Source organism: Lathyrus oleraceus, chromosome 2 (assembly GCF_024323335.1).
Source record: "Lathyrus oleraceus cultivar Zhongwan6 chromosome 2, CAAS_Psat_ZW6_1.0, whole genome shotgun sequence".
NCBI classification, from domain to species: domain Eukaryota; kingdom Viridiplantae; phylum Streptophyta; class Magnoliopsida; order Fabales; family Fabaceae; genus Lathyrus; species Lathyrus oleraceus.
In genome coordinates this window covers 232,270,367-232,289,581 of record NC_066580.1, presented here as the reverse complement: position 1 = coordinate 232,289,581, position 19,215 = coordinate 232,270,367, and the positions used below count along the sequence as shown (strand labels likewise).

Sequence of the window (19,215 nt, the reverse complement as noted above, 5' to 3'; positions counted from 1 at the left end):
TTCAAATCATTCAACTTAGTTTGCAACACTAAGACTATATTCATCATTTGTAAAAGCGGTAATCCGTCACATCGGGAAGTTATCGCACCTTAGTGAGATTGAGTTGGGTCACTTCGAGTTGCTGTCATCTTTATCTTCAGAGTCGAAGGTTTATTTTCCTTGTACCAGATTTAAAGCCTCCGTTGGAGCAGGCTCTTATTTATCGCTTTATTTTATTTATTTTCCATCTCGCTTTACTTTATTTATTTTCCGTCTCACTTTATTTTATTTATTTTCCGTCTCGCTTTACTTTATTTATTTTCTGTCTCGCTTTACTTTATTTAATTTCCGTCTCGCTTTACTTTATTTAATTTCTGTCTACGCTTTATTTTATTTAATTTCTGTCTTGCTTTACTTTATTTAATTTCTGTCTACGCTTTACTTTATTTATTTTACACGCTTTACTCGTTCTTTACACCTCACATTATAAACAACTTTTCATCATGATCAATATCGTTGTGTTTGTTGGTATTACCATGTTTGGCTAAATCTTTTAAAGGTTAGAATGTAAGGATCGCGGTTAAAGAGATGTTTCACATATTGAATCTGTAGAAATACTTTAAAGGCTGTTTTGATTTTTAACTTGAGTTTGGTGAAACAAACTTGGTTAGTTTTAATTATTCAAGGAGTGCGAAAGCACCCTAGCTTAGTTAACTAGGATTTTTTATCACTTTAAAGAAAAATGATTTTTGAAACTGTTTTCAGACGCGTTGATAGATTTTAAATCAGGAAACTCCTTGGGTAAAACTTTCCAAATCAAAATCACTTTTCAACTAAGTTTACGAGTCTTATTTCTTAAAAATAAGTTTACTACTTTAGCGTTTTGTGCACCTTTTATAAGAGACAATAAAATGCCTTAATTTAAGGGTAAACTCGGTTCTGAATACGCGAAAGCGACAGTTCCTGTTAAATGGATTCTTTTCAAGGGTAGAAAATATTGCCTCATAAGTAGTTCTATTTAGAAAATCGAAACATCACTTAACTGACTTGAAATACATTCAACCTGTCTGTACCTGCATTATATTTATTTTCTTTATTTACCGTTATTTTGCAACATCAATATCTCTTTTATACCGCCTTAGATAAACATCGTAACGATAGTAATAGATAGATTGACGATTTGGTCTCTGTGGGATCGATATTTTTCATATTACTCTGACACGATTCGTGCACTTGCGAATATAGCGATCAAATTTTTAGCGCCGTTGTCGGGGACCAACTTCATCAAATTTCGTACCCTGTTGTTACACCGTCTAGACTAAGGCATTATTAGCCGGTAAATACGAAGAACCCGTAGTACCGTAAATTTAGTAGATCCTTTAGCGGAACCCGAAAGTTACACTCGTACACGCCTCTTACTCATCCTAATTAAGAAAGCTATGGCCGAGAATCGCGACCGGAGACCTCTTAAGGAATTTTCCCAACCCTCTGACGAAGAACCTAGTTCGAGTATAGTAAACCCCCTTATTCCTGCCATTAATTTCGAACTAAAACCGTCTTTGTTGCAATTAGTGCAACAAAACCAATTTGCGGGTCTCGCTATCGAGAACCCAAATCAACATTTAAAAGTTTTTATCCAACTGGCCGACACTTTTAAATCTAACGGTGCTTCACCTGATGCGATTCGTTTAAGATTATTTCCTTTCTCCCTCAGGGATAGAGCACGTTCATGGTTAGATTCACTTCCAGTTAATTCAATAACTACATGGGAAGACCTTAGGAGAGTATTCCTTGCTAGACATTTCCCCCCTAATAAGACTGTTGTTCTTCGAAACCAAATAACTAGATTTACTCAAAACCAAGGAGAGTCGCTTTTTGAAGCTTGGGAGAGATATAAAGAGCTATTAAGAGTCTGTCCACACCATGGCCTAGAACAGTGACTGATCGTTCATACCTTATACAATGGACTCCATTATAACACAAAGATGAGCATCGACGCTGCCGCAGGTGGCGTGCTGATGAACAAACCTTACCCTGAAGCTTGTGACCTAATTGAGGATATGGCCCAAAACCATTACCAATGGGGAACTGAACGAGCATCAATAGAGAAAAATGAGACCCAAGGTGGAATACATGGGATAAGCTCTCTGGACATGATGCAGGCAAAAATGGAGGCTTTAGCCCTTAGGATCGAACATATGTCAACAAACACTAACACCACAACGGTAGTCCACACAGAGTGCAAACTTTGTGGATCTAAAGGACACGAATCAGCGAAGTGTAACCTTTTGAACGACCTGAACACCGACCAAGTGAATTACGCCCAAGGTAACCCATTTTCAAACACTTACAACCCTGGATGGAAGAATCATCCGAAATTTTCCTATAAAAACCAGAACTCTATCCAAAATTATGCACCTCAAAGACCACAAGGTTATCAAGCCCAAAAACCAAATCAACCTATGCAAGATGTGCCTCAGAAGTCTAACCTTGAGAAGATCATGGAGAGCTTTATATCGGGCCAGACTCAGCAAAATAAAGAATTCCTAAACCAGAAACATTCACGTAAATGAACTGATAACGCAATTAGGAACCAAGGTTGATAACATAATCACTCACAACAAGATGCTTGAAACCCAAATCTCACAGGTAGCACAAAACCAAGTCCCACAAACTACACCTGGAGGACAATTCCCTGGACAACCTCAACCAAACGCTCGAGGGCAAGCTAACGCTATCTCGTTATGAAGTGGGACCGCTTATGAAGGGCCTCACAACCCAGCGATGAGCGAGTCCAAAAATTCTAAAGGAAATATACCTACCAACCAAGAAGAGGAACCGGTAGAACCCGAAAAACAAACCGACCAAGAAGGAGAGGCCAAGGATAAAACTTACAAACCACCACCCCCGTACAAACCACCAATCCCATATCCGCAAAGACTTAAACAAACCAAAATCAATAACCAATACCAAAAATTCATAAAAGTAATAGAGAAGCTTCATGTAGAGAATCCTTTCACCGAAGCCATCACCCAAATCCCATCTTACGCCAAATTTCTTAAAGACATCTTAACCAACAAGCGTAGGCTTGACGATCCCAAACCCTTAGAATGCAACTTTATTTCCGAGGATAAACTCACTAAGAAGGAGAAAGACCCTGGTAGTTTTTCTATACCTTGTATTTTAGGGAGTCATGTGATCGACAAAGCTTTCCTAGACTTAGGCGCTAGTGTGAGTTTAATGCCCTTAGCTGTGTGTAAAAGGTTAAACTTAGGAGAATTACAACCTACTGAGATGTCCCTCCAATTAGCTGATAGGTCTGTTAAGTATCCTGTAGGCATTTTAGAAGACATCCCAGTTAGGATCGGTCAACTTTATATCCCAACAGACTTTATGGTCATGGATATCAAAGAAGCCGAAGATATCCCTATCCTTTTAGGTAGACCATTCTTATCAACAGTCGGAGCTATAATAGATGTTAAAAGAGTAAAATTAACCTTCGAAGTAGGGGATGAAAAGATCGAGTTTATTCTTTCAAAATTCCTGATGGCACCAATTCTAGGAGACGCATGTTATGCGATCGATATCATAGATGAGTGCATAAGGGAATTTGATCGAGAAGAACCTGTGATCGAACCATTTTCAAACCCGAATGAAAAGGATGACGAGCTAGAGGAAACAGAACCTCACACTAACGAATGTTTGGATCTTACGCCAGACCTTTCACCAAATTCTTAAAAACCAGCTCAAGAACTTAAGGAATTGCCCAAAAACCTAAGATATGAGTTTTTGGATAAAGAAATGAACCGCCCAGTAATAGTTAGTGCCACCTTAAACCAAGACGAGACGAATCAACTCTTGAATGTTTTAAGAAGATACCCCTCTGTCTTAGGGTACAACATCTCTGATTTAAAAGGTATAAGCCCATTCGTGTGTATGCACAGGATCTCGCTAGAGGAAGATTCAAAACCTTCCAGAGAACATCAGAGAAGAATCAACCCTGTAATGAGTGAGGTGGTGAAGAAGGAAGTCCTTAAACTGCTAGAGGCTGGTATAATCTATCAAATCTCTGATAGTAAATGGGTAAGTCCTATACATGTGGTACCCAAAAAGGGAGGCATCACAGTCGTGCAGAACGAGAAGGGCGAGCATGTAGTTAAACGTATAGAAGGCGGATGGTGTATGTGCATAGATTATAGGAAGCTCAATAAGGCAACTAGGAAAGACCATTTCCCCCTTCCATTCATAAATAAAATGCTTGAGCGTCTTGCCAGACACTCTTACTTTTGTTATCTTGATGGATATTCTGGATTTTTCCAAATTCCCATACACCCCGAGGATCAAGAGAAAACAAACTTTACCTGTCCTTACAGAACGTTTGCTTACAGACGAATGCCGTTTGGACTCTGTAATGCGCCAGCTACTTTCCAATGTTGTATGATGTCAATCTTCACCGATTATCTCGACAGAATTATGGAAGTATTCATGGACGATTTCTCGGTGTGTGGGTTTGACTTTGAGAATTGCCTCATTAACCTTGAGAAAATCCTAGAGAGATGCGTAGAAGTTAACCTTGTGTTAAACTGGGAGAAGTGCCACTTTATGGTCAGAGAAGGCATAGTGTTAGGACATATAATATCTAAAAGAGGCATTGAGGTCGACAAAGCAAAGATAGAAGTTATAGAGAACCTTAGCCCTCCTAAGACAGTTAGAGAAGTCCGTAGTTTTCTTGGACACGCCGGTTTCTACCGACGCTTCATCAAAGATTTCTCTAAAATAACAAAACCCCTGACCGGCCTTCTGATGAAAGACATTAAATTCATTTTCGATGAAAAATGTATCGAAGCCTTTAATCGTTTAAAACAAGCATTAATTTCAGCACCCATTCTACAAACTCCGGATTGGACTAAACCCTTCGAAATAATGTGTGATGCTAGTGATTTCGCTATAGGAGCTCTTTTAGGGTAAAGAAGAGATAAGAAACTACATGTAATATATTACGCTAGTAGAACCCTAGATGCCGCTCAATTAAATTATACAACAACAGAGAAGGAACTCCTAGCTGTAGTTTTCGCGATCGATAAATTTAGGTCTTATCTTGTAGGATCTAAGATTATAGTCTATACAAACCATGCAGCTATCCGTTACCTTCTAAGCAAAAAGGATGTGAAACCTAGATTACTCAGATGGATCCTTTTGCTACAAGAATTCGACTTAGATATTAGAGACAAAAAAGGAACAGAGAACGTAGTTGCTTACCATCTTTCCAGACTAGAGCATTTGAAGCCAGACCATTTGCCTATAAATGATGATTTCACCTATGACAGATTGATAGCTAAGTTAGATACCGTTCCCCTCGAACCTGATAGGGACAACCTTGGGACAGTTTCAGAAATTAGCAGAGTACCATGGTACGCTGATTTTGTGAACTATCTAGCCGCTGATATCATACCATCTGACCACAACTATCAATAGAAGAAGAAGTTCTTTAAAGATATAAGATATTTGTATTGGGACGAACCACTCCTTTTCAAAAGAGGAACAAATAATATATTTCGATGTTGCATCCCGGAAGAAGAAGTCAGAAATATCATAGAGCATTGTCACTCTTCGCCCTATGGTGGACACTTAAGCACATCCAAGACATACGCTAAGATCCTTCAAGCTGGTCTTTATTGGCCAACATTATGGCGTGATGTCCATACTTATATTGTCCAATGTGACCGGTGCTAGCGCGCTGGAAACATCTCAAGACATGATGAAATGCCTTTGATGTCTGAACCTTTAACGGGACAGAATCCCTAATTTCACCATTTTCACCTTCTTCAAGCTCTCCAAACCCATTTTCTCCTCCTCCCAACTCCACCAAAGTTCATGAAAAATCCCAACTTTCTTATTTTAACTCCAAGCCGTTACCATTTCCAAACTTCACTCAACCATCTCTCCACCAAAAACCCACTAAAACTCCATTTTTCACTTCCTTTCCGTAAACACCCATTTTCCTCTTCAATCGCCATTAATGGCCGGAATGGAGTTCAACAACATCATTCTTCGCGGAGGAAAACCCGGAGAGCGACAAAACAAGATTTTACAAAAATTATAATCTCGGGAGATCCTCGCTACCAGGTATGTAGACGAATATTGTTTGTACACTTTATGGACATACCATAGTGTTTTCCACATGCTTGATATTTTAGGATTACACGATATTTTTGCTAGTAAAGCACCCACCTATGATAGGCTGACTAGGGAACTTTTTAGTTCCCTAATTTACACTGCTTACCCTGGCATTGCTAGCACGATAGGTACCGTTTGTTTTAGAATGTTTAATGTGGAATACGAGTACACTATCAATGCCTTAGTGGGTTTGCTAGGAATGCCTTACGGTGAGGGTGCCATTTGTGAGACACCCTTAGATGATGAATGGGCACTCGAAGTATTTACTTTTTGGAATAGATTATCAAATGTGGTTGTGACTTCCTTTGAAGGAATTTTAGCTTCTAATATTCATAACCTGGCCATACGTATTTTTCGATACCTTTTGGCATGTATTATATTTGGTCGGGAGAATTCTAACAAAGTAAATGCCTGAGAGTTTCTATTTTTATAGGGTTGCCTCACCAATAGAAGGATCAATCATGTTCCTTTTATGTTGGCACATATGTTTGCCATTCTTAAAAAGGGAGTAACCATCTCTTTTGGTGGTTTGATTACTTCCATTGCTAGAGCATTAAATCTCAACACTGAGTTAGCCACCTTGGAACCACTCCCTCACCGCACCATTAACTTAAATTTTTTGAAAGATATGAAATTATGCAAGGTGCAGAGAGCAGGTGGTTTTCACCTCATGATCCATGGTGTAGCTATACCCAATGTTGTTTTACCTTGCTCTCAGCGTACAGATGTGCGACATGCAAGGAACCGGACGAATCATTTTGATGCTCCACCCTTTACCGGTCCTTTTCCACCTAACGTTCCTATGGATAATGAGCAAGGGACCGATGATGAGTATGACCGGTGTGACCAGTCACCTGCTCATGATATTCCTACTGCATCACTTGCACACACTGCACCTTCTTCCTCTGACCATTTTGCAGGTACCACTCCCGGTTTTTACATCACCGAGGAGATGTGGCGCGAGCACCTGGCTCGTGAGGAAAGGCGTGACACCCTTCTGAATACCATAAACCAACAATTGACAGATAATATGAGTTTTATGGTAGCCTCCCAGCAGCGTAGTGAGCAAGCACATCGGACTATCATTGAGTCCTTACTTGCGATCACTAATGAGCAGCATCGCCAACGACAGGCTAATGAGCGTCACTTCGCACTTATCGAGGCCACCCTATGGTCTCTCTTAGGTCGCTCTCAGCAGCTGCAAGAAGGACTTAGTACTCATAGCAGACGTCGTCGACCCAGGCATCCTGACCAGGGCGGTGACGGTGACGGTACCAGTGATCACCCCTAGTTCTCTCTCTCTCTCTCTCTTCCAGGTTACTCCTACCCTATCTCATATCGAAACATTGAGGACAATGTTCGATTTAAGTGTGGGAGGAGATTTTTATCATTTTATATCGCTTTCCTTTATTTTTATCGCTTTTTATCGCTTTCCTTTATTTTTAGTATGTTTTATGTGTTTTAGTTGTTTGCTTTTCCTTTCAATAAAATAACATGTGTTTGACGAGTCATCTGTGTAGTGTATCCGTATTTCTCCCATTTCTTTAACCTTACCAAAAAAAAATGTGAGCAAAGAAAACAGTGCATCTTGAATATTCAGGCTATAAGACAGGTTTATAACGGGATGTAAAAGACTTGGGATTTTTTTTTCTAAAAATAAGTATTGTCTTAACACCGTAGGCCTCATGATTATAAGAGTCGATCCCGATACCTCATATGATGTGGCCCCAATTTTTGTTCCAAATAAGTCCTTAAGTAGTTTATCCTTGCAGTCAGCTCCGGCTTAAGCATGCTCTACGTAGGGGACCGATGAAAATAAGTGAATGATCACAAAAATTCCTGCTTTGTTCTCAAGTCATATGAAAATCCGGGCTAGGTGACTCTCACACGGTCATTTAACCCAGTAAAATAAAGACATATGCGAAACATGTAGAAGAAAAATAATATATATATATATATATATATATATATATATATATTTATATGTATATATATATATATATATATATATATATATATATATATATATATATATATACATATATATATATATATATATATATATATATATATATATATATATATATATATATATATATAGATATATATATGTATATATATATATATATATATATATATATATAGATATATATATGTATATATATATATATATATATATATATATATATACATATATATATATATATTATATATATATATATATATATATATATATATATATATATATATATATATATATATATATATATATATATATATATATATATATATATATATATATGCCTATTGTTGGTTGGTTCAGAGGTATCTGATGCTGAACTTAGTAGGGTGGATTACGATCCAATTCCCCACAACTGTAAATTGGGTTAAATAAAGGGGTTACACCAACTTATGTACCAGAGCCCCATGCTTAGAAAAATAAAAAAAATATATAAGAATATGCCTATTGTTGGTTGGTTCAGAGGTACCTGGTGCTGAACTTGGTATGGTGGATTACGATCTAATCCCCCACAACTGCAAATTGGGTTAAATAAAGGGGCTACACCAACTTATGTACCAGAGCCCCATGCTTAAGATCATAATCACTAACCGGTCAATTTACTATGAGTATGTAAGGATAACGAGCTTAATGTGATTGCACTTGAATGAAAAGGACTTGAAGAAAACGAAAAGAAGGCCTAGGTATGGCGGGGTAATGTGGATTGATTTGTATAGAAACGAAGCCTATGACCGCGTTTGCGGGAAGTGTCACTACAATATCCTTAGTTAGATTCGTTAGTACCTATCGATACATTCCTTGAATGAACTTATAAGTTTTTTGCCTTGAATTAACTCTAGTTGATACTGTTTTTCTTGCACAAACTATAAAGAGTTTTACTTGAGGACAAGCAAAGGTCTAAGTGTGGGAGAATTTGATCACACTGAATCACACCGTATTTTTGCCTCAGATTTCACATGTTTATTAGGACATTATTATCATTTTGTTTGTATTATGCTTTCTTTTATGTTGTTTTCAGATATTTAGATCTTTCGGACCCTTTTAGAAAAAATGAAGCAAAAAGACCTAAAATTAGGGTTTTTCGGTGAATATTGTACACATGGCATTGCACATGGCGCCCGCTATAGGAGAAGCCATGACTCATCAGCCCTCAACCAGGAGGTAACCTCCACGTTCCCATGATCTTTCCCATTTCCACACATGGCGGGCGCCATGAAGGGGTGGCGGGCGCCACCTTTGCAAATCACGTTCCCACTAAGGAGAAGTTGAGGGGCACCATGGTCTTTGCAAGCTGCTGAAATTCTCTATAGATAGTTCGTTCCATTTCATTTTCAAATCATCCAACTTAGTTTACAACATTAAGACTATATTTATCATTTGTAAAAGCGGTAATCCGTCACATCGGGGAGTTATCGCACCTTAGTGAGATTGAGTTGGGTCACTTCGAGTTGCTGTCGTCTTTATCTTCAGAATCGAAGGTTTATTTTCCTTGTACCAGATTTAAAGCCTTCGTTAGAGAAGGTTCTCATTTATCGCTTTATTTTATTTATTTTCCGTCTCGCTTTACTTTATTTATTTTCCATCTCGCTTTATTTTATTTATTTTCCGTCTCGATTTACTTTATTTATTTTTCGTCTCGCTTTACTTTATTTAATTTCCTTCTCGCTTTACTTTATTTAATTTCTGTCTACGCTTTACTTTATTTAATTTCTGTCTACGCTTTACTTTATTTATTTTACACACTTTACTCGTTCTTTACGCCTCACATTCTAAAACAACTTTTCATCATGATCAATATCGTTGTGTTTGTTGGTATTACCATGTCTGGCTAAATCTTTTAAAGGTTAGAATGTAAGGATCGCGGTTAAAGAGATGTTTCACATATCGAATATGTAAAAATACTTTAAAGGCTGTTTTGATTTTTAACTTGAGTTTTCTGAAACAAACTTGGTTAGTTTTAACTATTCAAGGAGCGCGAAAGCACCCTAACTTAGTTAACTAGGATTTTTTATCACCTTAAGGAAAAACAATTTTTGAAACTGTTTTCGGACGCGTTGATAGATTTAAAATCAGGAAACTCCTTGGGTAAACCTTTCCAAATCAAAATCACTTTTCAACTAAGTTTACGAGTCTTATTTCTTAAAAATAAGTTTACTACTTTAGCGTTCTGCGCACCTTTTATAAGTGACAATAAAAGGCCTTAATTTAAGGGTAAACTCGGTTCTGAATACGCGAAAGCGATAGTTCCTGTTAAATGGATTCTTTTCAAGGGTAGAAAATATTGCCTCATAAGTAGTTCTATTTAGACAATCGAAACATCACTTAACTGACGTGAAATACATTCAACCTGTCTTTACCTGCATTATATTTATTTTCTTTATTTACCATTATTTTGCAACATCAGTATCTCTTTTATACCGCCTTAGATAAACATCCTAATGATAGTAATCGATCGATTGACGATTTGGTCTTTGTGGGATCAATATTATATTATATTACTCTGACGCGATTCGCGCACTTGTGAATATAGAGATCATTCAACAAAAGCTCAACATGTTCATCCTCATCAATTGATTTAGCAATCATGTCATTGACATAAACTTCAATCTCTTTATGCATCATATCATGAAAAAGAGTAGTCATTGCTCTCTCGTAAGTTGCACCAGCATTCTTTAAACCGAAAGGCATCACTCTATAACAGAATGTTCCCTAGGGTGTAATGAATGTGGTCTTCTCCATACCTTCGGGTGCCATCTTGATCTGATTATATCCGGAAAATCCATCCATAAACGACAAGACTTTGAATTTAGCAGTATTGTCTACCAACAGATCAATGTGTGGTAGAGGGAAATCATCTTTCGAACTGGCTTTATTCAAATCTCTATAATTGACACACATGCGGACTTTTCCATCTTTCTTCAGCACAGGCATAATATTGGCTAGCCATTATGGATACTCAGTGGTCACAAGGAAATTGGCATCAATCTGCTTCTGCACTTCCTCTTTGATCTTCACAGCCATATCAGGATGCGTTCTTCTCAATTTCTGCTTGACTGGCGGGCATTCTGGTTTCAACAGAAATTTATGCTCCACGATCTTAGAATCCAAACCAGGCATGTCTTGATAGGACCAAGCAAACACATCTGGATATTCTCGAAGAAGATCAATCAACCCCTTCTTAGCATCTGGACACAGTCGAGATCCAATCTTGACTTCCTTCACATCATCTTCGGAACCCAAGTTGACTAGCTCAATCTGCTCTTCAAACAGCTGAATAATCTTCTCATCTTGCTCAAGAAGATGAGACAATTCATCACTCACTTCTATACCACTTTCCTCCTCGGCCTCAAACACAGGGAATTCAAAATTTGGAGAAGGAGAAGGATCATTGTATTCAATGGGGTTAGGAATCAACCTGCATAATGATTTGATATTTTGATTTTAGAGAAGTGAATTTGTGACCAAATATTATGAAGATGGACAATTATATTGTTTATTTATGTTTTTTGTGATTACCATTTTCAGAATAAAGCAAAAAAGTAAAAATAAACATCAAAGATATGGATGAATAGAATTAATTTTATTGATGATCAATTTAAAATGCTCAAACAATGTTCACTTCTCCCTTAGGCATAGGAGATGGATTTTAAAAAATATAAAAGCAATTACTTAGATCTATGCAAAATAACAGGAATATCAACGGCAGACCAATTGTTGCATGTCTTTCCATGCGTTACACAGTTGGTGCAGTCTTCCTCTTTGCTATCCTCTAGCATAGCAACTAAGTGTTGTTCATTGCCATTAATGAACCCTCCGCCACGGAAGCTGAGTTGCATATCTTCAGATCTAACAGTTAATGAACCTTTCTGGAACCCCAAACCGGTTCTGCGTTTGTTGTCGGAGAACTCTACCATGCGCCCCCACTGATCAACACTGCCTTCTTCAACAATTTTCTTGACATCTTTCAACGAGGACATAGGTGCCCCAACTCTCTTCTCAGTAGCAATAGACAAGGCTTGGAACGGAGTTTCAACCTCATCCTCAGATTCAACATACGAGAAAGATGACAGATGGCTAACCAACAACGCCTTCTCTCCTCCAACAATCACAAGCTTGCCATTCTTGACAAATTTTAATTTCTGATGCAGAGTGGAGGTAACAACCCCTGCCTCATGAATCCATGGCCTTCCCAATAAACAGTTGTAGGCCGGGTGGATATCCATTACGTGAAAAGTAATATGAAAACCACTCTGACCTATCTTGACTGGAAGGTCCACTTCACCAATTACTGTCTTGCGCGAACCATCAAATGCTTTGACGATTACACCGTTATACCTCATGGGTGTTCCTTGGTAAGATAGTTTTGACAAAGTTGACTTTGGAAGCACATTGAGTGACGAACCGGTGTCAACAAGCACATTTGACAAAGCATCTTCCTTGCAGTTCATTGAAATATGCAAAGCCAAATTATGATTTCTTCCCTCTTTAGGGAGTTCTTCATCGCAGAAGCTCAAATTATTGCATGAAGTGGTGTTAGCCACGATGTGATCAAACTGATCCACAGTAACATCATGCTCTACATATGCTTGTTCAAGAACTCTTTGTAGTGCTTCTCTGTGTGCTTCGGAATTCAAAAGCAGAGACAACACTGAGATTTTTGAGGGGGTCTGGAGCAGTTTCTCAACCACATTAAACTCGCTCCTTTTTATCAATCGGAGTACGTCATCATCATCATTGGCTTTCAAGTTGCTGGACTCACCAGACTTATCTTTTGAACAACCAACTGGATCTACATTAGGCACCTCCACCTTCTTAGAAACAATCATTTCCTCTTTGTTTTCTGGGAACACCGACCCAAACACTCGACCACTGCGGGTCACCTTCGTTACATCGGCAATCCTCACTACTAAACTAGTCGTAGGTAACGGGACCTCTTGACCATTCTTTATCATTGTAGCATTGTATTGGTACGGTACAACCTTATTAGATGAATACGGGACTGGGCCCGCTAACCGTATTACCAATGGCGATACTGACCTTTGACTGACATTATTATTATTGTTGCTATCATATTGGATTACCAACCGCTCTTGTTGTTTGAAAACGGGCACTATGACATTGACGTCGTCATCTACATGACGAGATTGGACAATTTGAATTATGCCTTCATCCATCAAACATTGAATGTCCCTTTTCACTACATTACACCCTCTTGGGTTCACACTACAAACAACACAACCATCATGGTCATGTTCACAGTCATTCACCAAACTGATATCCTTATGCATCTGCACCAAAGATCTTTGGATAAACCGGACGTCAAAAACGTTGAATTCTCTAGGACAACCGTCCATCATATTCACTAAAGAGTTCCCATGAGCGGGAAAAGGGTTTTCTTTCACATTTGGCGCGCGGTCCTCAAAGGACATCATACCACTCTTCATAAGCTTTTGAACCTCATACTTCAATGGATAACAGTTTTCAATAACGTGTCCGGGTGCTCCTTGGTGAAAAGCACAACAGAGTTCAGGTTTATACCACCAGGGAAGTGGTTCTGGGATCTGCGATGGGTTCCTCGGTTGAATTAAGTTCTTGAGAACTAGCGAGGGATACAACTTTGCATACGACATAGGAATCGGGTCAAAAGAGACCTTCCTATCAAAGTTCTCCTGATGATGATTGTTATTGGTATTGTTGTTGTTGTAGGTGTTCGTTCTTTGTTGCGGTTGTTGTTGTTGACGTTGATGTTGTTGTTGTTATTGAATTGGTGTTGCTTGTTGATTAGAAAATACCGGAATTACTAACGACACTTGATGATGATGATGTTGACGGGGTGGCAGATTTCTTAGGATCTGAGGCCTCATCTGCCTCCCACTGATTACTATGTTGGTCTCATTGTCTTTCTTCTTACCAAAGTTGCCACCATATCTCTTGCTTGTTGACGCCTCATCTCTTGACAACCGTCCTTCACGGACTCCTTCCTCAAATCTCATCCCCATATTTACCATTTCGGTAAAATCACTGGGGGCACTAGCGATCATGCGTTCATAATAAAATGAACTCAGGGTTTTCAAGAAGATCTTTGTCATCTCTTTCTCCTCCAAAGGAGGAGTGATCTAGGCTGCCAACTCCCTTCATCTTTGCGCGTACTCTTTAAATGTATCTTTGTCCTTCTGAGACATAGACCTCAACTGGTCTCTATCCGGCGCCATGTCCATATTATACTTCTATTGCTTCACAAAAGCCTCTCCTAAGTCGTTGAAAGTGAGAATGCTTGCACTATCCAGCCCCATGTACCAACGGAGTGCAGCACCAGTTAGACTATCTTGGAAGTAGTGAATAAGCAATTGATCATTGTCGGTATGAGTAGACATCTTGCAAGCATACATCACAAGATGACTGAGCGGACAAGAGTTCCCCTTATACTTTTCAAAGTCAGACACTTTGAAATTTACTGGGATATTTACCTCTCAGCGTCTTCAATTCCTTGCGTAACTCAAGAAACTGATCTTTCATTTTGTCCATCTTCTCATACACATCCGGACCCTCAGATGGCTCAGAATGATAAATGGTATCCTCTACGCGAGGCAAAGTGTGCACAACGGGAGGTGGCACGGACATGACCAGGCTAGATGTCGACATGGAAGCAAATGTAGGCGCAAAGCCTTCTGGAACAAAGTTGGGCGGCATTCCCCACGGGAATCCGACAGGCATATTCGGCGCGAAGTGGGCGGTAGCAGCAGGCATGGTAGAGGTAGTCACCTCTGAAGTAACAGTCCTCACGGGAGGAGTTGCAGGTGTTGGAGAAGCTTGGTTTTGAGCAGCAAGAACTAACTCCATCATGGAAGTCAGGCGGGCGATCTCGTCCTTCAGCTCTCTGTTCTCTTGCTCCAAATGTTCCATGATTTTCTAATGATTGGCTTGGGTATTGTACCGGTGAGTCAGCTTGGCTAAAGCACAGAAGAAACACCAATCAGACATCTGGCGAAAACCTGCTTATGCAAATGATGCATGAAATGCAATGCTTGATTATTTTTATTTTCAAGGAACTTACTATATCATTTGCAAATATACAACATTTAAATGGCAATTGAAACAATTTGATATGACCAAAAATCTCTTTTTATTTATGTAAATTGGAAGGATTACACTGAGTGCAATTTCAGAAACCAAATGAAAAATACAAGAGAAAAGGAGACTAGTCATCCTAAGGATCCCTAACAACAATGTCAGAAGATCTGGCTGAAGGCGCGTACTTCCTTCGAGTGTGACGGATCTCGGTCTCAAAAGAAGCCTTCATCTGAGTCTTCTCGAGGACAAGCTGATCAACAATCTTCTTCCAAGCAACGGAAGGTTGAGGCATGCTAGAAGATAAAACCTCTGGCTCTCTCTGTCTCTTCGTCACTCGATCTTCAAGAAGCTCGATAAGTGCATATTTGTCCTTAGACTCCAATTGCCACTTTTCATGCTTCTTGCTCAAAGCATGGAAACACTCTTCCCATATATCCTTCTCTTGCTTCATCTTGGCGAGCGCGTCTTCCAACTCCTCTACATCTTGGTTAGGGAGAGTTAATGGCTCAACCACAACCATAGACATAGGTCTTTCGCAAGGATAAGGCATCTTCAACTCCATAGTTATCTTCTTCACCCAAAGAGTGTAAACTTCCAAAGCTACACAATTGCATGGACCAAGCTCGGATCTTCCTTTCCTATGCATATTATGCCAAGCATGCACAAACTTCTGCTTCAAATGTTGGGAATCTTTACCCTCTAGATAGAAAATACCTTCTAGCAACATGTTATTAGGTTTGTCTCTCAAGGGGAACCCAAGTTGATGACGAGCCAAAGCATGGTTGTAGTTAATTCCTCCAGAGGCACATTAGAGAATTCACCACAACTATCAATAATCTCCAAACTGCTCAAAGAAGGATCATACCAAACTATATCATCATTAGTGAGAGACATAAGTCTCTGAAACCACCTTAGACATTGTTTGTTCTCCATAAAAGCAGGTGTCTGAGGCAAGTGCAAAATAAACCACTTGTACAGAAGAGGAATACAACTGACAATCGTTCCACAACCTTTAGGATTCCTTAGATGCAAATAGAAATGCATATCACCCATCAAAGTAGGCACAAGATTCCCAATCAAGAAAAGTATAATGGCGTTAACATCAACAAAACTGTCAATGTTAGGGAACAAAGTTAATCCATAGATGAGCAACACAAAGATAGCTTCAAAAGCGTCCATACTACCAGCTTGAGCAAAAGTAGTAGCTTCCTTGATGAGGAAAACAAATGGCAACCCAAATAACCCTCATTTCTTCACCCAATGAGTCTCTCTCTCAGACTTCTTCAAGTGAAGAGCTTCAGCAATAATACTAGATTGGGAAATCTCCTCCAATCCACTAAAAGGCACTCTACTAGAAACAGGTATCCCCAAAAGATGAGAATACTCCTCCAATGTAGGCATAAGCTGAAAATCTGGGAAAGTGAAACAATGGTAGAGAGGATCATAGAACTGCACTAGCACAGTCAAAAGTCCTCCAACCACATCAGCAGACAAGATAGACAGAAGTTTCCCATGACGTTGTTTGAAGTCCAAGGGATCTAATACAAAAGATGCTAGCTTCCTTAACTCTTTCAAGTTGGGACATCTGAAACTGTACTTCTTAGTGTTCCTTCGTCTACAGCCCATGGTCTGAAAATATTTGCAAATGACACCTTAGTTCCTTTAAATTTTCGTGTGATGAATGTTATGATGTGCATGAATGCATGAATGCAACAATCACAAATAAGGGATCACACACAAGGAAAACAAAGGTCAGGGGATGAATCAAGTCTTTGTCAAGATCAATCATCCATTTTGGTGGATTATGGTTTACACCTTATCAACACCCAAGTTCCATTGATATTGACAAGACTTGATTGGATCAACCAAGAATCAAGGGTTTGTTGTAAGCCACGAGCATGGAGTCTGGGTAAGAACCATCCCAAAGGAGTTAACTAAGGATAAAACATCCAGATCATGTTCTAAAAAGTTCCCAGAGTCTTAATTCCATCTATCGGATATTACAGGTTAAGATGACTGACTCATCGACCCATAATATTCTCAAGAGAAACTCGTCTGAGTGTAGTATCACGTAACAATTATTATCAAGTCTACACCTGAACAGTTTCCGCACTACGTCCTAATTAGGCCAAGAAGGGTTAAATGTTCTAAGGTCCTCAGCTTCTCAGACCCAATTAAAAATAGTAATGCCTAACCATAAATACTTGTGTGACATTTCCAAATCCAAAGGAGTCTCCACTGAGCAGATGGATCTCAAGCCAACTTGTTAAGGACTACTTCACACAAGTCGAACATGACTATATCATCCTCATATCTTAATTGCACTCAAGTTCGGGTTAGAACTCATCTCACCACTCAGAGATCACCAAGCACAGCAGGAAGATTATATCACACATACATATATACAAACATCACATATATACAAATATATTCACACAAAAAGTAGGCTAAACCCACTGGAGACTACTCCCCAACAGAGTCGCCACTTAATTTCTGTAGCGGGAAATTCATGATCATCAAGCTATTGACAAGCTAGAGATAAAAGAGCAAGAGTCACCACCGCGCTTTTATTATTTCCAAGGGAAAAGGGGGAAAGTACGACCAAAACCCAAAAGTAAGAAGTTTTCAAATCAAAACTAATAAAAAGTCAGAGATCACAGGTAAGGGGGTTGATTACACAGAGGGAAGGTGTTAGCACCCAAAGTGTCATAGGTACTCCTAGGGAGCCCTTTTTGTGTGCATATGTATTTTGTACAAAGTGATGTTTACAAACAAATAGATCGGGGGGATGAGAAAAGAATTCATTAATTATATTTTTGTGTTTGACAAGACCTTCGGTCTTGTGCCTACGTACCAACATAAATATGAGGGATCAAAACCTCGTAGTTTATGATACAAATTTCAAAATGGATGCATTGTTTTTAACAAAAATTAAGTTTGAAAGGCACAAAGTCCTAAAAATGGTTTGAATGAGTTAGTTCTTTTTGGCTTTTTGAAAATTTAAGTCAAGTATAGTTAATTCTATTTACAAGTTCGATTTAAGAAAAGAAGTTTGAAAATGCAATGGCATAAGGCCAAAGGTTTCTATCTTTTCGTAAAAGTGGTCAAAGTTTAGAACAAAAGTAGTTCACACAAAGAAGATTTTGAAAAATGGAGGGAGAGATTTTTGAAATTAAAGAAATGGGGAGGAGATGAAGAGACTATCCTATGTATAAAATTAAAAGTTTAGAGTTGAAAAGATCTGACCAAGTGGGTAGCAATCCAATAGACAAGAATGTCAATAGAAACCCAGAATTCCCTTGGACTTTTTAAAATCAAGCAACATACAAATGCACAATTATATTATCTTGAAGAGCAAGGCATCAAATAAAGATGGCCACATCCAAGCTTATCCATTCCATGATCTTCTTAAAAATAACCCATGTAACAAATGAATTCCACAAGTCACATGTTCAAAATAACAACTTCACAATGATCATGTTATAGATGAACTTAGAGAGGTCTTCAAAGATGTGTTAGATGAAGTTCAAATTGCAAGCACTTGATTTCTCAGCAAGTTGGTATTGGCCAAGTCCTTTAGCTTAGGAAGGTTTCCTAGATTCTAAGTCCATTTGTCTAAGATCAAGCCAACAGTCCACTCAAAAGTTTTTTAGGGTTTTTGTTATTATTATGTACATTAATGGTCAAAGACCACACAAACAAGCAAAGTATACACAAACAAAATATATCACACAATATGGTCCAAATGGACAAAGTGAAAATTACATTAACATAAACAATTAGAATGATATGAACAATGACAAATGAAATAGAGTGCTAAAAGTAAATTGCAATAAAGTAAAAGCTTGAAATTAAAAGTTAGTAGTTAATTGGTTAGAAGTTAGTATTGTTTTGCTTTTACTTTTCATTTCAATACATTCTTTGGAGAATACTCAACCCACTTATCACAAGCATGAATCCTTGAGCCA

General features: G+C 38.5%; 1 non-coding gene across 1 annotated transcript; it reads right to left on the bottom strand.

Annotated features, from left to right (window-relative positions):
- Positions 1-1,802: 1,802 nt before the first annotated feature.
- Positions 1,803-1,909, bottom strand: LOC127125046 (small nucleolar RNA R71). The gene has a single exon (XR_007804512.1). It is a non-coding gene; the product is annotated as a small nucleolar RNA R71 (small nucleolar RNA).
- Positions 1,910-19,215: the final 17,306 nt, after the last annotated feature.